This window comes from Lissotriton vulgaris, chromosome 6 (genome assembly GCF_964263255.1).
Source record: "Lissotriton vulgaris chromosome 6, aLisVul1.2, whole genome shotgun sequence".
NCBI lineage: Eukaryota > Metazoa > Chordata > Amphibia > Caudata > Salamandridae > Lissotriton > Lissotriton vulgaris.
The window spans coordinates 231923873-231947681 of record NC_141694.1 but is presented as its reverse complement, the minus strand read 5'-3'; positions in this window follow the sequence as shown (position 1 = coordinate 231947681).

The following is a 23809-nucleotide window of genomic DNA, read 5'->3' as shown; positions in this document are numbered from 1 at the left end:
TCCTGACATCTATCCGGCATTTGGAATAGCCCCTTCGCACCCGCTAACCTCTTCCACACCCACTCCTGTGAACTCCCCTTATGTCCCTCTCCCTGGGATTCCATCCTGTCCATATTTTAGACCTCCCTCCCTGACCAACAGGGACCATACTCCCCCCCTGCGAACTTCCATTCTCCTTCCCAGCATCGCTTATAACACAATCGCTGTTCAACATAGAAGACCACCTCTTCACCCTTCTATTCGAACTTTCATCTCTCATACAAGGCCTTAATTCCATCACCTCATCCAACCTCGCCAATAGTAGCAACCACCTGGGTCCAATACAATCAAGCACCACAGACCCTCAACAAGGAGCCTACACATCGCATTTTAATTGTTCAGATACATCATTCTAGGCCTCGTGCAATCTCCCCATATTGGACTCCCTATTCTGTTAAAGCTCATACCCCCCTATCCCCTCAACTACAGACCAACCATTCCCACTCACAAATATTCTTGTGATTCTTGGGACTAGTAGAATCCCTAAATCCACAGTAACACCCAGACTATCTCCTAACCTCAATATGTCCTACCCTGCTATCTTCCCAACCACAGACCAATTTTTCACAACTGGAACTATTCCTGTGATTCTTGGCACAAGTAGAATCCCTTCCGCCCCAGTCGCTCCCAGGCCCCCATCCCAACTTACCACTATCCGCACCTGCTCTCCCCCAAAAAATTGCCCGACACCCCTCTTCTGCATGTTGGTTAACTGCCGATCTGCTCTACTACATTTGACTGATATCGGAGAAGCCATCCTAAGTGAAGACATAGACATCACCTACCTTACGGAAACCTGGCTCAAGGCTCGCTCCACATCTATGGTCGACCTGCTCTCTCCCCTCTGGGTACTCCATCCTCAGGGAAGATCGACTTGGCAAAGTTGGAGGTGGTCTAGCCATAATACACAATAATTAACTTCAACTGTCGCTTGCTCAGAGCTCTGATTACACCACTTTTTAACACCTTGGAGCTGTACTTAGAGTTCAGGGTTCCCCCCTATATGTCTTCATAATATTTATCATCTTCCTGGTGACTCTCTTCCCTTTGCTGAGGAATTATCTGACCTACGTATGCAACCCTCGCTTTCCAACTCCAAAAACCTCTTCCTCGGAGACCTTAACCTCCACTGGAACAAATTTGAAGAACCATTGATCCGCCTCCTCAATGATTTACTCAACATTAATGACTTGAAACACCTCTGCCATTCTCCTACACATATTAAAGGGGCCACACTTGAGGCCATCATCACTAGCAATGATCTGGCCTTCCTTTCCAGCATCGTCCCCATAGACAGGTCTGACCACCACCTTATCCTCTTCATGATCTCTGGCTTCCGGAATCTCCCATCCCCCAAAGCCATCACACACAGGAAATTGAATAGAAATCTTCATCTTATTCGCCCAGGGGAACTGGAGACCAAGGTTAAAGCTCAACTCCTGCTAGCTCCCCCCTCCCAAAATGCTAATGACCTCACTTAGCATCTCAACGAATCTATCATCTACCTTTGACTCTGTCAAAGGGCTGGTCGCTCCTCGCACTGCACGGCTCCTCGTGAGTGCGCCAAGGCTTCTCCGCTACTGCCGCAAGTTTGCGTCCTCTGCTTCCTCTACTTTTGTGCCTCCTGTACTTAGGTATTTGTATTTGGTGATTGTATTTTGTGCCCTGTATTTGTAGCCGCCACTTTTGCCTCTGTTTCCGTGATTGTACCTTCCTCTTCCTCGCCGCCCCTAGAGATCGTTTCTCCCGCCTGTGCACCCCCCCGCTCCCCGATCCCCGCCGCTGCTCCCCTGCGGCCCGCCCCCTTTTCCTTTCTGTATCCTCCCCTCCCTTCCCCATTCGCCACCCCGCTCCCGCCTCCCAGCTGCTCCTCCCTCAAACTTGGCCATTTATGGCGGAGTCCACGCGGTAGCGAGCTTTGACCTTTGACCCTGTCGAAGGGCCGGTCGCTCCTGGCACCGCACGGCTCCTCGTGAGTGCGCCCAGGCTTCTCCGCTACTGCTGCAAGTTCGCATCCTCTGCTTCCTCTACTTTTGTGCCTCCTGTACTTAGAATCGGTATTTGTATTTGGTGATTGTATTTTGTGCCCTGTATTTGTATCTGCCATTTTTGCCTCTGTTTCCGTGATTGTACCTTCCTCTCCCTCGCCGCCCCTCAAGATCATTTCTCCTGCCTGTGCAACCCCCGCTCCCTGTCGCTGCTCCCCTGCGGTCCGCCCTCTTTTCCTTTCTGTATCCTCCCCCCCCTTCCCCATTTGCCGCCCCGCTCCCGCCTCCCAGCTGCTCCTCGCTCCCACTTCGCCATTTATGTAGGAGTCCACGCGTACGTGCAGCGGGTGCACCGATTGCACCCCAAAGGCAAGCCCGTCTGCGCCCGCTGCGCCTAGACCGCGCCCAGTGCCAGGACCCCTGGCTGCCGAAGATACCAGCCCACAGGACGGACCTACGACGCTGCCACCCTCAACGCTCTCAACCCAGGCCGAAACCCCGCCTGCTACCAAGCCACCCCTAAACGAACTCACGGACCCTTCTGCTGCCAAGCCTGCACTTTTTCCTGCCACCGGATCTGCATCACCCCCGAAAGGCCAGACACCGGCAACAACCACCTCAAATGCATCCTGCTCAACACCCGCTCCGTCCACAGACACGCCGCCAAACTCTGGAACCTCCTCAACACCTGACGTAGCCTTCCTCAAGGAAACCTGGATGAACGCCTCCTCAGCCCCCGACATCGCCATAGCCATCCCGGACGGATACAAGATCACCCGGAAGGATCGCGTCAACCAGACCGGAAGAGGCATCGCCATCGTCCACAAGAACACCATCCGCATCACGACCAACTCCGACAACACTCTCACCGCCGCCGAGCACTTCCACTTCCAGATACACACCGACCCCAAGACCACCCTCAGAGGCACTCCCATCTACAGACCCCCGGGACCCCGCACACAGTTCAGCGAAGCCATTGCAGACTTCGTGAGCCCACACGCCATCGCCTCCTCGGACTACATCCTCCTAGGGGACCTCAACTTCCACCTGGAGAACAACAATGACAGTAACACAGTCGCCCTACTGGACAACCTCGCCAACCTCGGACTCAAGCAACTGGTGAACACCCCCACCCACTACGCCGGCCACACGCTTGACCCCATCTTCTCCTCCAGCCAGCACATCTCCTTCAGCCACTCCACCAGACTCCTTTGGACTGATCATAGCTGCGTCCACTTCAACTTCAGGAGAACCACGACCCACCACCACCCACAACAGGTTCCCCGCAGGAGCTGGAGCAAGATCACCATCGACCAGCTCACCACCTCCCTCAGCCAGAACCCTCCCGCCAGCACATCAGACCCCAACGAAGCAGCCCGCAACTTCACACAATGGCTCATCAACTGCGCCGATGACCTCGCACCCCTGAAGAACCCATCCAGCAGACCCGGCAGCAAGAAAGCCCCGTGGTTCACCAGTAAACTCAAAACTTCCAAGAAAAACTGCCGCACTCTCGAAAAGACATGGCGCCACAACCAAACTACAGAAAACATGACAGCCCTCAAGAACGCCACCCGCATACACCACCATCTGATCCGTACCACCAAAAGAGCAACATTCAAAGAACGACTGGACAACAACTCCCACAACAGCAAGGAACTCTTCAGCATCGTCAAAGAGCTCTCCAACCCCAGCGCCGGAAACAACAACATCACACCATCACAAGACCTCTGCGACTCTCTCGCCTCATTTTTCCACCGCAAGATCGCCGACATACACAACAGCTTCAACGCCCAGACCACGCACCCTACCACTGAACAAACACCCCCCACCACCACCCTCTGCAACTGGACCCCAGTCAGCAACGAAGACACCACCCGCACGATGAACACCATCCACTCCGGATCCCCCACCGACCGCTGCCCCCACCACGTCTTCAACAAGGCCAACTCCATCATCGCACCCCAACTGCGAGACATCATCAACATCTCCTTCGCCACCGCCACCTTCCCGGAGAACTGGAAGCATGCAGAACTCAGCGCCCTCCTGAAGAAACCGACAGCAGACCCCACCGACCTCAAGAACTTCCGCCCTATCTCGCTCCTCCCTTTTCCTGCCAAAGTCATCGAGAAGACCGTCAACAAACAGCTCGCCGCATTTCTCGAGACGAACGGATCCCTCGACCCCTCACAGTCCGGGTTCAGAGCCAATCACAGCACTGAGAACGCCCTCATCACAGCCACCGACAACATCAGATCCCTGCTCGACAACGGGGAAACAGCTGCCCTCATCCTCCTGGACCTCTCTGCAGCGTTCGACACAGTCTGCCACCGCACACTGATACAGCGCCTCAGCAACACCGTAATCCGAGAGAAGGCATTGGACTGGATCATCTCATTCCTCGCCGGAAGAACCCAACTGGTCCGCCTCCCCCCGTTCTGATCCGCGGCCACCGAAGTCATCTGCGGAGTACCTCAAGGATCATCGCTCAGCCCCACCCTCTTCAACGTCTACATGAGCCCCCTCGCAGCCATTGCACGCCAACACAACCTTAACATCATCTCCTACGCCGACGACACCCAGCTGATCCTCTCCCTCACCAACGACCCCCCCACCGCCAGAGCCTGCCTACACAAAGGAATGAAAGACGTTGCCTAGTGGATGAAGAACAGCCGCTTGAAACTGAACTCAGACAATACGGAAGTTCTCATCCTGGGATCATCCCCCTCCACCTGAGACGACTCCTGGTGGCCCCCTGCCCTGGGTACCACCCCAAGCCAACGGACCACGCACGAAACCTGGGCTTCATCCTGGACTCCTCCCTCTCGATGACCAAACAAGTCAACGCCGTGTCCTCATCCTGTTTCAACACCATGCGCATGCTCCGTAAGATCTTCCGATGGATCCCCACCGAAACTAGGAAGACGGTCACCCAGGCACTCGTCACCAGCCAACTTGACTACGGGAACACCCTCTATGCAGGAACCACTGCCAAACTACAGAAAAGACTCCAGCGCATACAGAACGCCTCTGCACGACTCATCCTGGACATCCCCCGTCACAGCCACATCTCTGCCCAACTGAAAGACCTGCACTGGCTCCCCATCAACAAGAGGATCACGTTCAGACTCCTCACCCACGCACACAAAGCTCTCCACGACCTGGGCCCCAAGTACCTCAACAACCGCCTCACCTTCTACACACCCACCCACCAGCTGTGATCGACCAACCTCGCCACCGTACCACGCATTCGCAGAGCCACCTCCGGAGGAAGATACTTCTCCAACCTGGCGGCCAAGACATGGAACTCCCTCCCCATACACCTACGACTGACCCAGGACCATTCACCTTCAGGAAGCAACTCAAGACCTGGCTTTTCGAGCAGTAACGGACCCCCCCACCCCCAGCACCTTCAGACCCTATCGAGTGAGTAGCGTGCTATATAAATCTGACTGATTGATTGATTGATCATTAAGGTCCTTGACCAAATCGCTCCTGCTAAATTAAAACTAGAAAAAAACGATCCCTCCAAATCATGGCTTAACACTGATCGTAACAATGAGAGACGCTCTCTTAGCTTGTTTGAACGCAAGTGGAGGCAACATCCGTCCACCCCTAATCTTACACTCCTCAGAGCTGCCAGGGCCAATTATAAAAAACACATTCTCAATGAAAATACCCCCGTTTTTCGCTCCCAACTAGACCGGGCCAAAAACAAACACAGGGAACTATTTAACATTGTTAAAAACCAAACAGCCTCTGCCCCTCCTAAGTTGTCGCTCACTATTGATAGATGCGAAGAAATTGCAAACTTCTTTTCGGTAAAAATCTCTAAAATTGATCAATCCTTTATCTCTATCCCCCCCATTAACCCCTTCTCATCCCATGACCCACCAGCCAAAGCACCTGCCGTACCCACCCCTGCCCTTAGCACTTTGCATTTCCCTCTTGTTGCCCCCCTCCCGACCCCTACTCCACCAACCTAAAGCAAAAAAATAATGCCTCTTGGCATTTCTTTTACCCAGTCACTGAACCTGAAGTCCTCAGCATCATTACCAAGCTTAAACCTTCCTCCCATTCCAGAGATCTTCTCCCTGCTAACCTGGTCCAAGATTTAAAATTAAACCTTGCTCCATATTGTACTTATCCTTTGCTTCCGGTTGTGTCCCTATCTCCCTTCAGCTCCAACAAATCACCCCTACCCTCAAAAACACCAAAGCCGGCCCCAACGACCTTAACAATCTTCGTCCTATCTCTAACCTTCCTCTGCTATCCAAAGCCCTAGAAAAATGCTCCCTACTCCAATTGGACAAACATATTGATACATTTAACTTCTTGGACTCATTTCAGTCTGGCTTTAGAAAGGGTGCAGTACGGAAACTGCTGTGCTCAACATAATCAACGACCTTCATCACTCCCTTGATCAGGGGGAATCCACCCTTCTCATCCTCCTTGACCTCTCTGCAGCTTTTTATACTGTCAACCACTCCGCCTTGCTTAACACTCCGAAAGATCGGTTTGGCTTTGAAGGTTTAGTCCTCCAATGGTTTTCCCAATAAATTAAAGTACTAGACAGCCTTTCTAAACCTCAGGTAAGGTGGGAAACGAGCACTCTTTCGTTATACTCTCATACCAGTCCAGAACAGGGAGTAAAGGGAGACAAGAGCAAGTTTAAAATGTTTATTTTAACGCCGTGATCTCAGGTGCAGCATCTTAGCTAATACAAGCAGACATATGATAAGAAATAAGATTGTCAGCATATTTACTATTCCATAAAATACAACAGGAGAAAGCATGTTATAATGCTAAATGGAAACATGTTAAATATATGCCTATATTTCACCCTCCTTTGCTAGTAGGTTATTTTATAACTAAAGAAGGTCTCTTAGGCTTGCATGGGCAACCCCATACCTCAAAGATTAGCAGGAGTGAATCACATTGAGTTCTGCACAAGCTCTCAGCATACGAAAGTTCTCCAAGTGTGATCAATCATGCCTACCCAATGCATTGTTAAAGGCGCCAGTCTCTGAGTTGGCCAGAGCTCCATATATGTTATGGCTAGAACATGCGCTGATCAGTTCGAACTACAGCAAGAGTGTTGATATAACCTTGAAGGCCTCTGCACTCAATGTTCAGACTAAGCTTACGAAGCAAGTCTAGCAATGTAGAAAAACAAGTTATTCTCATGTGAACCAAAACACTGAGCCTAACTCTAAACAACAGCTAACGTGTGTGCCGTGTGCATAAGAAAGCAAAAGGTAAAATGGCATTTAAACTTCTAATAAGCTCATGCTAACATAACACTGTATAAATGCAAGGCTCAGCCCCACTACACCCTCCCTTAATCGGAGCACGGACAAGTAATGGGGGCAAAGCAGGAACGCAGAGTTCAAGTTTGAGAGATAGAATCAAGTTCAAATTTGCCATAATGGAAAAACGAGAATAAACTCTGAATTTTGAAGGCAGATCCATCTAGAAGACTGCTTGCATTACTCACAAAGCCCTCTATCTAAACACCCCTCAGTACCTCTTTGATAAACTCCACAAATCTGGCTGCTCTAGAGCATTAAGGAGCACAAACACTCTTGTCCTAGTCCCGCCTCTGTTAAACAAGAAATCTACTCAATCACATTCCTTCTCCAGAAATGCACTTACCACCTGGAATTCCCTTCCTAAAGAAATACGATGTAACCCCTCCTACCCTAGCTTCAAAAAGGACCTAAAGCTGCACCTTCTCAACAAATATTGGGGCACCTAAATTATTTTATCTGGACCCTATTCCCCATCACCCTCTCTACTGTATAGGTTTACTCCTTTCGATGCTCTGACTCCCTCTCCCTCTCCCTATGGCCCGCTGGCCATAGCGGGCACCGGGCAATCCCCCGGTGCGCGACACGGGTGGGGGCCAGTTTTGGGCCCCTGGGGGCCATTTTTATTACAGGGCGGTTTTTGCAGCATAGCTGCAAAATCGGTCCTGTACCAAAATCAGCCCAAAACTGGCCCTGGCAAAGAGCTCAGCAGCACCCCAACCCCCCGAGTGGGGGGTGGGGGCGGCCGAGCACTTTGCCAGGGCCGGTTTTGGTTCCCAGTCTCGCCCTGCTCTCCCTCCTCTCTTGACTTATCTTCCAATACTACTGCCTCTCTCCCTTTGATTTCTCTAGTTGTTTTTGCCCTTGCACTCGTACTATTTTCCTGCCCATCATCCTCCACTGTTTCCCCCAACCCTTACTTCCCTCCTTCTCCCCATTCCTATTTACCGCGCCCTCTAAATCCATTTAGGATTGAATGTTTACCCATTGAATTCCTTATTTTACCGCCCCCTGTCTTTTCCGTATTGTTTTTCATGTCCCCATTGCCTGTAATTTTCCTTATTGTCCAAATGTTCAATGCGATCATTTTTATATTTTTCTTAGTCCTCATACGCCATTAGATAGGCCCAGAATCTGCATTGTTCTATCTGCGGCCCCGCATTCGATCGATTGGTACCAGCAGTATGAAGATTCTGATCTGATCTTAATGAGGACACTTTACACAGAAACTCTCCTGAATAGTCAGTTCAGGTTTTCAAACTGGATGGCCCCTTAAAACTGATCCGAGAGATACATACATCTGTGCAAATGCATAATCATTGGACAAATAGGTCTCTGTTGTCACAGCTTGTTAAGCCAGCCCATACATGGAAACCAAAAATCTTTTTTCCTTTTCCAGGTGGCCCTGTCCAGTTTTATTGTATATTTGATTGCATTTATCCAGGCTAGAACAGTCCTGGAGATACTCTTAAGCCAACATTTGCAGATTTCTCTGCGAGCAAGTAGAATTAAATAAAAGGGCAATTTACTTACATCTCGGGGTAACAATTTATATTTCGAGAAGATACCAAAAAATACCAAAGTTATGCTCACCTGGACGTCGAAACTGAACATAGCTCTCATACCTTCAGTAACCGAACCCCAAAACGTGTGTAGCATTGGGCATCTTAAAAACATATGGATGTCATTAGTTTTTCCTGCTGACACTTTGGGCAGCTGGGGATAGGTCCCCTCGAAAATGTAGACAACCTAAGAGGGGACCAGTGAACTCTGTGAAGAGATGATTTCTCTTTAAATTGGCAACTAATACTGTAGAGTGTAGTAAGTCGTAAGATACTTGTCAAATTTCTTCTGGATTGTGGTCTGGTAAGCATTCTCCCCAGAGCTGGAAGGGTAAGGTGAAATCTCCGTCAGTCATGTCCATCATCATCTGAAGGACTGGGTTCTTTAAGACCCAGCGGTGCCAGGGGACAACACCTGAAACCTTCGTGGGTAACCTGCTCCGGCGTACGAATGACAGAGACACGGGACACTTCCTTCGGCGTCAAAGATTCAAGGTTTATTTACTGCAGGGAAACACAGAAGTCACAGGAAGTACAACGAGTGTAGTTCAGGGAGACTGCTTCAAATTGGTTCTGTGGATCGCTCCTTTTATACACGATTCACCCATAGGTTTGCATAGCAGACAAAGGTTTACAACCCGGTTCCCACAATTATCCCCGAGAGGGGTCGCTTTGGTCACTTTGATACATACAAGGTCCGGAACATGAGTGCGGAAACATTTGGCGATTCCCAACTGTAAAAACCCATCTTCCCACCATTAGTACATTCCAATCAGCAGTAAAACAGATCGAAGAAGGAACAAGGACAGGTGCAGAGGAAGATGGAAACAGTGGGGGGATTGGAAAGGGTGTAAAAGGGGAGGTATCGGGAAACACGAGCTACAAGCATCAAAGGGACGTGCCTAATGAGATGCACGGCTGAGACAATAAACCGGCACGGCGAGATGAGCCTCGAGCGGGGCCATCTGCCTTACAGTATCATCCCCCTCATCATAAAGACACTTACAAAGAACATGTGTCTTCCGCAAATATCTTGGGAGTCCCAGGGTCACGAAACGGACAACGTCCGTTTGCTGGCTACTTGAGGGCAAGAGACAAAATGGATGCCATATCTAAGATGGAACCCGTGGGCACAGATGAAAAACCCACGTAACAAACGAACGGTTTAAGTTAGCACAGCGAAACTGCGCACACTTACTAAACTCGTCATTTGCGGTTCGTAGATACCAGTCTCGACCATATTCGTGCGAGTCGAAAACACCACTTACAATTGTCACGGAACCTCAGACGCTCCTTTTGCCCTCATGTAGGCAAGCACTAGTCGGAATCATACTCGATATTCGGATCACTGAAATAATATCGACTGACAAAATATCGACTTGCCAAAATATCGTGGACAAAATATCGACAGTCAAAATATCGAGTTTGTATCTACAAACAGGTAAGTACAAAAATATCGAGTACAAAATATCGTTAACAAAAATATAGATGTAAAAAATATCGACTTTATTAAAAACAGTGTTAAATTAAATTAATATTAAATTTTAATTACTAAAATATACTTAAAACGACTTAAATTAAATTATAATAATAAAATAATAAATGAAAATAATAAAAATATTTTTTTTAAATCTTATTTGTTGACCCTGAACCCTAAAAATACCCCTTTACCCAAAAACCCAAAACTGACCCTGAACCCTAAAAATACCCCTTTACCCAAAAACCCAAAACTGACCCTGAACCCTAAAAATACCCCTTTACCCATGACCTGAAAACTGACCCTGAACCCTAAAAATACCCCTTTACCCATGACCTGAAAACTGACCCTGAACCCTAAAAATACCCCTTTACCCATGAACTGAAAACTGACCCTGAACCCTAAAAATACCCCTTTACCCATGACCTGAAAACTGACCCTGAACCCTAAAAATACCCCTTTACCCATGACCTGAAAACTGACCCTGAACCCTAAAAATACCCCTTTACCCATGACCTGAAAACTGACCCTGAACCCTAAAAATACCCCTTTACCCATGACCTGAAAACTGACCCTGAACCCTAAAAATACCCCTTTACCCATGAACTGAAAACTGACCCTGAACCCTAAAAATACCCCTTTACCCATGACCTGAAAACTGACCCTGAACCCTAAAAATACCCCTTTACCCATGAACTGAAAACTGACCCTGAACCCTAAAAATACCCCTTTACCCATGAACTGAAAACTGACCCTGAACCCTAAAAATGCTCCTTTACCCAAAATTTATCAATACTATTTAATTACCAATTAATTATTAATTAACAATAACAATAAAGTAAATATATTAGAACATTAGGTGTAATTATTTTAATAATTAATATTATTTTATCAAAATTAATTACTTAAAAATAACACAAAATTATATATATAAAAAATGTACTCTAATTAATGTAATTAACTAATTACAATTAATTAATTAACAATTATTTACTAATACAAAATATATTCAAAATTATATTAATTAATTAACTAATTAATATTAATTAATTATCAATTAATTATTAATTAAAAATATTAACAAACATATATTAATTAATTAATTATTATTAAATTACTTCCCACCCTATTCCCCTATAAACCCACAACCCGCTACAGAATTACATTACGCAATTATTATCAAAACAAAATTCATGTAATAAAATATTTAATAACATTAATACACACTATTCACACATATTATTACATAAAAATACACTATAAAATATTATATATTATTAAAAAATCGATATTTTTGCTATCTATATTTTATACAGTCGATATTACTTCACTTACCTGAAAAACGATATTTTTGTAGTCGATATTATGTCCAGTCGATATTTTGTCCAGTCTATATTTAAAACTCGATATTATGTCCAGTCGATATTTTGGAGTCGATATTTTGTCTCTATACCTCGATATTCATCAGACCATCTAGATGTTGCTGTAGCATAGCTCTGTCCAACCGAGTTCCATTGGTAACAGGCGGCTGTCTCATACACGTTGTAGCACAGAGGCCACATAAGGCAGGACCACACTGCACACAAAGGCAACACGTGAACAGGAACGCCACAACGACTCCGATGATCATCAGAATCTTCCAACCCCAAGTCGACATCAGGCCCCAAAACCACCCAAGTAGCGTCCAATCCCCTACATCCACGTGTATGGATTCGGAGATCTTATGCAACCTCGAGATGGCTTGATAGACAGTCGGAGCGTTATCAGGAATGAAAATACAGCAGCTCGAATGGATCACCTTACATACCCCACCTCGATCTGCTAAGATCACGTCTAAAACCATACGGTTTTGCAACGTCATAGGTCTATCCGCCTGAAGTTCTGTGGTGATATTACCAAGGGCACTGGCAGTAATATTAGCTGTCGATTCTACCACTCGAGTCAACTGTCTCAGGTTCCTACTATTAACCATAGGTCCCCAAAACGGGAGGAAACCCTTGAAAAAGTCTCCTGCCTCTTGACCGGCAGTATCCTCTTCGCTAATTACGCCTCTCACAACTCTAGTCTTGTGATAATCTGCATCTACAGTGAACGTCGGAGGCAACAAGTTTGCGATAAAACATGAGCCCATGAAGTCAGAGGGCAACCATGCATACGCACGATCATGACAGACAAAGTAGGTACCCTTGGCAGCCAGAAACACAGGGGACGAGATCATCGGCAGCATGTAATTTTCAGCGCAAGCGCTCTCTCCAAGTCGGGCTTTCGATCTTCGGCCACGACCCATTAGACAAAAATTACCAATGTGGGGTACGACCCATATCGGAGGCGAGCTTTTAAGCTGTTTATCACTCGTGAGCGCACTGTACTCGACCTTACTCAGGACCCTATAGGCTTGTACCTCTTCCACTGGAATGAGCGACGGCTCATAGACATCTCTATCTAAGTCTTCTATCGCTACAGACAAAGGCTTATAGTACGAGCCAGGGCCAAGGTAGGGAGAACGTGGCTCTCGATTGGGGTGAGAATCTAGTGCGCTTCGAAACATTGTTTGAAATGCTCGAGCAGACCCTTGGGAACTATACGGTAACACCAGATATGGAATTCCCTTATCCGTAGTATGTGGCATCAACCCACACACCCAACAATTAGTAGTGTTAACCACTAACTGATGCTGGTGAAGGAGCTGAATAAAGGAATTGTTGCGGAATTCTGCACGTCTAGCCTGCTCGTGTTCGGGTAAGAAGTGAAAAGAATGGGGAGATGCAACAGTGGTAGGTTGAGGGTTAGAGGTAGGAGTAGGTATGGCAGGAGATAAGAAACAAGACATCATGTGATACACCCCACCCGCCAATAATGCAGAAACAGTGAAAAGCAATATGAATATTTGGAACATAAAACATTTGGTACGACTAAGTTGTTGCAACTTGAACCTTCGCGCCTGAGCTTCTTCCAAGTCCATCAGCTTCGAAAATGCCATCCCCTACGACCGTCTGCAACGTTTCTTGACGCACTTCGTTCTGTGTAGCAGTAGTCAATCCCTAGGAGTTCCCAGGAACCGACGGTCTTTAACCTAGCGTCAAGACCTACTAACCAGAAGGAAGTACACGCGCGGCCCTAGGGCCTTTATTCACAATTATGTGTATGCTAAGTGTCTCTCAGCTGTGGAAGCAAAAATATGAGGAACGAAACTCAATGTATATATACAAAAATAATTACAGTGATACGAGTGTTCAAACTGATCGTGGAAAACGGGATAATGCAATTGTCAAGAGACAGAACAGGATCTTTTATTAGTCTTTAGTGCTGGATCGCAAAAAGTATCGGGTTTTCCCAGGACGTGTCTGTTCGTTGAACAAGGGACCCGTTGAAGAGACAGCGTTCTGTTGATCAGTTGAATGTTCTGGTCTTGAGTCTTTTGATGACAAATGTTCAACAGTGTCTTTCTGCTGCACTGAGGATTCTCCGACAGGTTGTGCGTCGCTGAAAGGTACAAACGCCGGCAGTCCTTCGGTTTCAGTTGATGCAATGCCTCTCCTCACCCACGAGTCTGCCGGCAACGGAATAGGGACTTTTTTGGTATGGGTGGCATGCACCCAGTTTTTCCGACCCTCTAGACGAACTGCAGTTCTCGTGGCAAGGAGGACCTGGTAGGGTCCAGTGAATCTTGGCTCCAAGTTTTTCTTGCGCGAAAAATTCCGTGTCACCACCCAGTCTCCGGGCTGGAGCTGGTGGCCTGGACCCTCCGTCTGCGTCGGCAATGCTTCGTAAACCTGTTGGTGAATTAACCTCAGTTTAGCAGTCAAGTCATGAAGATAATCGATCAACATTGGATACTCAAGATCACAGAATACACCCGGCCTAGGGACCCCCCAAACATTGGCAGGACGACCGAACACTATTTCATAGGGACTGAGCCCTACTCGGGAGTGTACGGTTGCCCTTGTTGACAATAATGCTAAGGGTAAAGCGTCAGGCCACGAGAGACCAGTCGTAGACTGAATCTTTGCTAGCTTCAGTTTAAGGGTGCCATTGTACCCTTCAACCAAACCAGCTGACTGGGGATGATTGGCGCTGTGAAATTTTTGATTAATTCCAAGGCCCTTACACACACTCTTCATCACACTCCCCACAAACTCACTTCCGTTATCCGACCACACAACCTGAGGCATTCCATACCGAGGAAAGTATTCCTTCAGTAGGATTTTCGCAGTTGACAAAGCAGTGTTGTCCTTAAGAGGGTAGGCTTCGATCCATCGGGAGAACGCACAAACCACAACTAAAATGTACTTCATGTTATTGCATCGCTCCATATGGATGAAGTCTAGTTGGATCCCCTCAAAGGGACATGAAGGGGGAGCAAAACTACCAGGAGGAGTTGGGGTTCCCTTACCAGGATTGTACAACATACATACCATACAATTCTTAACCAATCGTTCAGCACATTTCGTGATACCATCATTCTTCCACACAGGAGACAGCAACTTACAGATACCTTTCACGCTAATATGTGCTAACCCATGCGCCATTGTCACAACAGCTAGCACATATGCATCCGGTAACATCCATCTCTTATGTTCCGACAAATCAACCCAACAACCATTCGCATCCAACTTTCCCGTACTTTCTTTCCACTTCGTCTTTTCAGTCTCGGTGGCCTCATTCTGAATTGCTTTCACACTCTCGATAGTGTCTTCACACATACTCGATTCTGTAGGCCACCTAACCGAACTCGTCACATACATTCGAATGCTAAGGTTCCGGACAGTCTCCTTAGCAGTCTCATCCGCAAACGCATTACCACGACCAACATCATCCGTCACCTTACGATGCGCACTACATTTAACAATCGCTACCTGCTTAGGCAACGTAAGTGCATCCAAAAGATCATTCACAAGCTGACCATGCTGAATCTTCGTACCATGCGATGTCAGAAAACCTCTCTCTCTCCACAACCGTCCAAAACTATGCGCGACGCCAAAGGCGTATTGGCTGTCGGTAAACACATTCACACGTTTCCCTTTTGCTAACACACACGCTCTAGTGAGAGCGATCAGTTCTGCAGCTTGGGCAGAATTCTGATTTATTCGTGCAGTCTCAACAACAGTATTCAACGTTACAACAGCATATGCAGTAGTCACATCGCCATTCGGTAATTTAAAACATGAACCATCCACATACAGCGTTCCATCTGGGTCTTCCAAAGGAGTGTTTTTAAGGTCCACTCGACCGTTTGTTTCCTCTTCTGTCCTCAAATAACAGTCGTGTTCTGTTATTTCATCTGACTCTGAGCTAATCGGTAACAAAGTCGCCGGATTCAGAAAATTGCAACGTTTTATCTGAATGTGGCTTGCCAGCAACGTCAGCTCGTACCCAGACAATCTCGCACTCGTCAAGTGCTGGGTCTTCGTACGATTCAAAAGAGTGTCGACTGCATGCGGAACCATCACCGTAAGCATATTATCCATGACCAATCCTGCTGATTGTCGGATGGACACCGCAGCTGCCGCTGTTGCTCTCAAACAACTCGGCAATGCTCTAGCTACCGGGTCCAAGGTCGAGGAAAAATATGCACATGGACGTTGCTTACCACCAAAAGGTTGCGTTAAGACACTCAAAGCACAACCTTCCCTTTCGTGAACATATAATGTAAACGGCTTACTGTAGTCAGGAGTACCTAACACAGGGGCCGAACACAATGAATCACGTAATTCAGAAAAACTTTTCTGACATTCTTACGTCCATGGTAAAGGAGTTGAAACATCCTTGCACGTAAGAGCTACCAATGGTTTCGGTAGCAATGAAAAATTTGGAATCCATTGCCTGCAATACGACGTGATACCTAGAAAGGCACGCACATCTCTTTGAGTTGTTGGCACAGCCATTCGCGCAATTGTTGCAATTCTCTCTGGGGTCAACCGCCTTCCCTCCTTTGACAATAAGTGACCTAGATAGGTTACTTCTTGACAACAATATTGGAGTTTAGAAGGTGACACCTTGTGTTTTAACTCGCAGAGATGTTGCAGCAGCGACACCGTAGCAATTTTGCAAATGTCCTGAGTATCTGCAGCTACCAATATGTCGTCGACATATTGGATTAAGGCCGCACCAGCCGGCAATGTAAACGCATCCAGTTGACCCTTCAAGGCTTGACTGTAAATCGACGGACTTTCACAGTAGCCCTGAGGAGCGCGTTTGAACCGGAAGCTGCGTCCACCAAGAGAGAAACCGAAGAGGTCTCTGCTCTCTTCCGCAATGGGAATGCTGAAGAACGCATTCTTCAAATCAATCACCGAAAACCAAGATGCAGAAGCAGGAATCAGAGTCAGTAGTGCCGTGATGTCAGGCACAACGGGGAACTGAGGAATCACAATTTTATTCACCTCCCGTAAATCGATAACAAAACGATAAACAGGCGGTTTCGAAGGATCAGTACGTTTAAGAATGGTCAGTACAGGGCTGTTGCACACGTTCCCCCGTGTTTCTTCAATTACGTCTTTCTCGATCAAATCATAGATGATCGCTAACAATGCTCGTTCACCATCAAGAGAGATACGATACTGGGGAATACGTGGCAATCGCACATTAGATTTCAACTGAACAACATAAGGGGAGATGTCAAGCAGGCCCACGTCATTGGGACCTGTTGCCCACAAAGATGCAGGAAGAGAACTCAATTCCGGTGGAAGCTTATCGAGAGACAAATACATAGGAGAGACAACCCTCTCTCCCAACGTAAGCTTTACACCCGCAGGAGAACAATACAGAGTTGCATACAAGCGTTTTAGCAAATCCAGGCCCAAAAGATTTTCACCACAACCCGTAGTCAAAATCAACGGAGCTTCTAGCTCACGGGGCCCAATTGTAAGGGGCAAAGGGCGCGAAACTGGATTGCTAACGGGGGCACCAGAGAATCCAACGGAAACATTTGTTAAGCCAGACAAAGGTGCGCCAGGGAGTTTCGAATGCTTAATGGAACTTTTCGCTGCACCAGTGTCCAACAGAAAAGGCTCAACGACGCCCGATGTAGCAACTGTGACGTAAGGCCCTCTCTGATCAACCGGAACTGATACCACTCCCTCTCCTTGTCTATGGCTGTCCTAGTAATTACTGTCGTCAGTTCCCTGATCGACGTAATAATCGTCTACATTGTACTGCGCAGATCGTCCTTGTGATGATCCACGTTGATCAAAACAATTATCGGAATTGGATGAGTTATCTGAGCGATCATTCTGAGCACCACGACCTCTACCGCGTGATGTCTGCTGCGAACCACCACGACCTCCTCTAGATGAATTACCGCTATTACGATCGTTTAGAACAGGACAACTGAATTTGATATGACCCTCCTGTCTACAATAGGCACATTGGTTGTACCCTAACGAAGATCTTTGGGAAGAGGAGTCATTACGAGATTGTGATCGGTTCGATTGCGGCTGCGATCTATTTTGTTGCGAAGCATTCTGATTCGAACGTGGGGGATAGGCCTGCTGTAACAACACTTTAGTTTTAAGTTCTTTCGTCTTTTTATCAGCACGGTCGTTCTCTTCTTTCTCTCTATTCTCATAATACTGTGCCGTAGCCAATATTTGAGCCGAGGTAGAAACGGCCCACGCACTTTCTGAATTTTTCAATTTATTGCTCAAATCGGGCAATAAGTTTGAAACAAATTTGTCCACAAACAACCGTTGACCACCCTCAGTGCTCATATCCTGACCACTATGGTCGATGAATGCCTCCTCAAACCTCGTAAAGAAGTCGGAGACACTCTCGTCCTTCTTCTGTCTACAAGCTGATAATTTGTCCCAATTCACTCGCATAGCTGGCATAAGAGTTTTCATTAGGGTAATTATTCTCTGAGGGAGAGCAGTAATGAGTTGTTCAGGTTTAGCCCCGCGGACTTGTCGCGTATCGGCCGCAGTAAGAGCAGCCCAATCGCCACCTAATTTGTTTGCGTGATCTTCATGCCGAATCTTAGCCCATACCGGTTGCGGTACGACATTGCCGAATAGCATATCTATATCAGCAAGATTCATTACCGTAGCGTCTACGAGCTGCGATAATTCCTTGTAATACCCTGTAGGATTTTTGCGAGGGTCAGGCAAAGATTGCTTCACCTGCAACACTTCTGAGCGTTTCCATGGGAGATGTATCCAAACTCTCTGAAAGAACGGCAAGATCGGGGGGTTTGCCCCAGGATTACCTGGCATCCACACTGGTGGAACTTCTCGCATAGGAAACTGACCAGACTCATCTGGCTGTCTTTCAACATCTTCAACAAAGAGGGCTTGAGGTATAGGAGTGGGACGGAAAGATAGCAACCGTTCAACAGCACGTCGAACATTGGTATCCACTATCAGTCCAGTCGAGAACTGGAGCTGTAGGTCAGACAAAGCGGTCAGCACCTCGTCAGGTGCATCGGCCGATATCTGATCACGAAGAACCTTACACATTTCTTCGAACACGAATCTTTGAGTTGGTATATTGAATTGGCAAAACGTGTCGAGCACAATACGTGGTGGATTTCTAAGGGGATGCGTCATCCAACCCATCGCCATATTATATAGCGAAGCGCGTTCCCTGTTACCAGGAAGCTGACTACGTCCCTGAGGACCATCTGAACCAGCAGACCCAAGAACAGGTCCGAGAGAATGAAAGAAGCTAGCCGCAAGAGGAGAAGTACGACTACGAGTAGAGGGAGAAGTATAGGACACAGGACTAACAAGCGAGGGAGTAGAGACAGAAGCAACAGCAGGAGTTAACAGAGCAGGAGCAGTAGCGGGAGCAGGAGTATGTGGAAGCGGAGGAGCAGTAGGGATAGCAACAGGCAAAGGAGCAGGAACAGTCGGAAGAACGGGTGCAGGTTGAGGAACAGGCGGAGGAAGAATAGGTGGAAGAATAGGTACAGGGGGAACCACAGGAGCTGCGGTACCCTGTACATACGGAGGTGGCGACTTCATAAGATAGGACATTAAAGGATCCTCAACTGCTTCTTCCTTCTTTTCCGACTCCGTAGGCAAAGCAGGATAGCATTTATCTATAGTCATGCGCTGTAGTCTATCAAACACTTCCTTTTCCTTAACCTCCTTATCACGCTGAAATTGCTCTGCTTTCTTTACAATGGTAGCAACACCATCTCTCTGATTTCGTTTAGTCTGTCTGATTTCTTTCTGTCGGGCTTCTTTACGCCACAACCGAAAGGCATCAAACATGGCCGGCCTTGACTTTTTCTCGAACAATTTAGCCTCTAGGTTATCTAAGATCGGGGTCTCAAAGCTACCATGAGGTGGCCAACTAAGGACACCGTCCTTCTTAGTATAGCGAATCCAATAATCATTAAAAGTAATCGGGCCTAGCCCATGCTTACTGTACAGTTCATAAGTCGGAGTTCCAACAGGAGCATAGCATAGCAGACAAAGGTCGGGAATCCGCACCACAAGGTCTGAAACAACTAAACAAAGTACTACGACCAGGCATCTTGCACACTAGCCGAGTTTCACAAACTTCAAGGGTTACGGGATTTACCAAGTCCCAGCAAAAGCAAAAACCCTCGGTTTTTGGCGGCTGCAGTCGTCAAACAACACAACAAAGTACCAAGAACCACAAATGCAATGGAACCATGCAACCACTAAGCAACCACAACCAAGAACTCTGGGAGCGACCCACAAATACTTAACTCAAAGATCGATGGCGTCACCAGGAAGGCCCGTCAATCGTCTCGCTCTACCAAGGTCTACGCCAGGCGCCAAAACAGGTCTACAGTCAGGGCAGCAGTCCGTCGCAGCCGTCAGGAGGCGGGAATCTTCGCGGGAAAAGTCTTCGGGCCACTTGTTTCGACAACAGGATCGATGAAGCGGAGTGCACCTTCCCTCGGAGATTTCACACGAAGTTCCTCACGATCGTCGGGCTTGGACCGGTACCACTGATGCAGCCCAACGTTGGGCGCCAACTGAAGGACTGGGTTCTTTAAGACCCAGCGGTGCCAGGGGACAACACCTGAAACCTTCGTGGGTAACCTGCTCCGGCGTACGAATGACAGAGACACGGGACACTTCCTTCGGCGTCAAAGATTCAAGGTTTATTTACTGCAGGGAAACACAGAAGTCACAGGAAGTACAACGAGTGTAGTTCAGGGAGACTGCTTCAAATTGGTTCTGTGGATCGCTCCTTTTATACACTATTCACCCATAGGTTTGCATAGCAGACAAAGGTTTACAACCCGGTTCCCACAATTATCCCCGAGAGGGGTCGCTTTGGTCACTTTGATACATACAAGGTCCGGAACATGAGTGCGGAAACATTTGGCGATTCCCAACTGTAAAACCCAATCTTCCCACCATTAGTACATTCCAATCAGCAGTAAAACAGATCGAAGAAGGAACAAGGACAGGTGCAGAGGAAGATGGAAACAGTGGGGGGATTGGAAAGGGTGTAAAAGGGGAGGTATCGGGAAACACGAACTACAGGCATCAAAGGGACGTGCCTAATGAGATGCACGGCTGAGACAATAAACCGGCACGGCGAGATGAGCCTCGAGCGGGGCCATCTGCCTTACAGTATCATCCCCCTCATCATAAAGACACTTACAAAGAACATGTGTCTTCCGCAAATATCTTGGGAGTCCCAGGGTCACGAAACGGACAACGTCCGTTCGCTGGCTACTTGAGGGCAAGAGACAAAATGGATGCCATATCTAAGATGGAACCCGTGGGCACAGATGAAAAACCCACGTAACAAACGAACGGTTTAAGTTAGCACAGCGAAACTGCGCACACTTACTAAACTCGTCATTTGCGGTTCGTAGATACCAGTCTCGACCATATTCGTGCGAGTCGAAAACACCACTTACAATTGTAACGGAACCTCACATCCAGTATAGGTTCGCTATCTCTTTCTTGTTCCGCTTTCCTATATGTAGTGCCCTCTCCAAATCGTTTGAGACACCCACCACGGTGTCAATTGCCTGGCTCCAGCTACTTATTTGTAGATATTTGAATTTTAATAATTTACTGTCTGTGATGTTATTCAGCTCTTCCCATGATAGCAGGGAGCCCTTGGGCACTAGTTGAGTCCAAAGTTCCTGCCCTGCCGATTTCAGTGGAGTTGCCAATACATCTTTAGTCCACTCCGGCGATCCTGGGGATTCCCATATAGGAGCCAGGGCCCTATAGTAGCTGATTTTCCAGAGCTTTCTGATTTTATAACAAATAGTCGCTATATCTCTTAGTGACTTTAAGCGGACTTTCTTGAAGAAGCGTGGGTCTTCAAACTTATACATAAAGGCTTCTATTATGTCCCATAGCATTACTTTAAACATTTTTCCTATGTCTGAGTCGTCTGGCTGGTACAAGAGCATCTGCCCTGCCTTTGTTAAGAATGCCCATGCATAGGGAATTAAGTCCGGTGCACATAATCCTCCTTTATTTTTCTTCCTTCGTAGTTTTTTCCATGGAATTCTTTTGCCCCTGGAGGCCCAGATGAAGGAATTCGTTTTGGCTTGGATTTTCCTTAGAGCCTCCTCCTTAAATGCTAATGGGATGTTCTGGAATAAGAATGTAAGTTTTGGTAAAAGCATAATTTTCACTATGTTGACTCTACCTATTAATGTCAAAGGAAGGAACGCCCAGCTTTTTAGGGAGTCAGCAATTTCTTTATCTATTCTGGGTAGGTTTTTATCGGTGATGTGATCAATGTTTTGCGTGATTCTGATGCCTAGATACCTTATCTCCTTTTTCAATATGGGGAGGTGAACATTCATATTCCAGGCCGTACACTCTGTTTTTGACTGGTTAATCTCATAACCTGAAATCTGTACAAATTGTGAAGCTATGTTGTATATTATTGAAATCTCCACAATTGCATCAGATGTGTATATCATCATATCGTCAGCATATAGGGATACTTTCTTTTCCCAATTTCTAAACTTAAAGGGAGCTATGCTGACTTGCTTCCTAATATTCTCTGCCAGTGGCTCTATATAGAGATTAAATAGCAACGGTGACAAAGGACACCCCTGCCTTGTCCCTCTTTTGATTGTTACAGCCGCCGAAAGTTTACCATTTACCAAAATTCTGACTGTGGGCTTTTGATAAATTGATAACAATGTTCTACAAAAATGTTCACCCAGATTGCATCGGTCTAATACCTGAGCTAAATATACCTTTGTGGCGTCTAGTGTGATGATGGTCAACGGCAATTTGTGCAGTGTCGCTATATCTATAGCACCGACCGGATTGTGTGTCAAATCTTGAATGCTACTGCCTTTAAAGAAGCATTTTTGGTCTTTATGTAATAACTCTCCTATGACACCATTTAGTCTCCCTACTAAAATCTTGGCAAAGATCTTTTTTTGCTAAGATTAGGCAGAGAGATTGGCCTATATGAGTCACATTGGCTTGGTGGCTTAGAGGGTTTTAAAATCAAGACCACCGTTGCTTCATTCCATAAGGGGGGGCGCCTTCCCTCTGTTGTCAAAAATATAGGCAAACAGCTTATGCAACACAGAGGCGAGGACGTCCGCTAGAGCTCTATACAACTCGGCTGGCAACCCATCCGGTCCCGGCACCTTGCCCTTTTTCCCAGTCTCAATTGCTTTAATTATCTCACTGGAGCTACTCGTTTTGTTGAGATTAATAGACTTCCCCTCATCAACTTTATTCGGAGAGTATTGATCAAGCCATGAATGGATCAAGCTATCTTGTGGGGTTAGCTCTTCCCTGTCAACCTGTTCAAAGGGCTTGTGAAAGGCTTCTTCAATATCTTTAGGGTTCTCCAATAGTTTTCCAGAGGTCTCACATGATACTTCTTTTATATTGTTTTTGCTCAGATCCTGCTTGGTTTTCCAGGCTAGGAGCTTACCGCTGGATTCACCGTATACAAAGTGGGCCAGCTTACTAGCCTCCCATCTTTTCCTCAACTTGGTGTCTAGGACCCCTGACAGTTCTAACTTACATGATGACAAATTCCCTTCAATGTCCCCCTGGGCTGTGTGCCTCTGGGCAGAGAGTTCTTGCTCTTGGTTCCGAATTGTTGCCTCTATTCCATCTATCTCAGCCCTATATTTCCTTTGCCTAGCAATTTGTATAGATGTTATCTGGCCTCTCAAGAAGGCTTAGTATGCGTCTCATACAATTTCTATTGACGTTGTCTCTAAATTAGTCAAGAAGAAGTTCTCTGTTTCTGCTGACAACTTTTGCACGACTTCTTCCTCTAATAGGATGGTTTGATCCAGGGTCCATCTTTTAGTACCCTGCTTTGTTGGGAGTTTTGAGGCTAGCGATACTGCCGAGTGGTCCAATAAATTACCTCCCATATGTTTCAAGTCTGTCACCCAGCTTTACAGCCCCACACTGATTAAGAAGAGTCTAATCTAGACTTATGGCCATATTTTTTATTGTGAAAAATGTATCCCCTTTTGTTTCCCATTCTGATTCT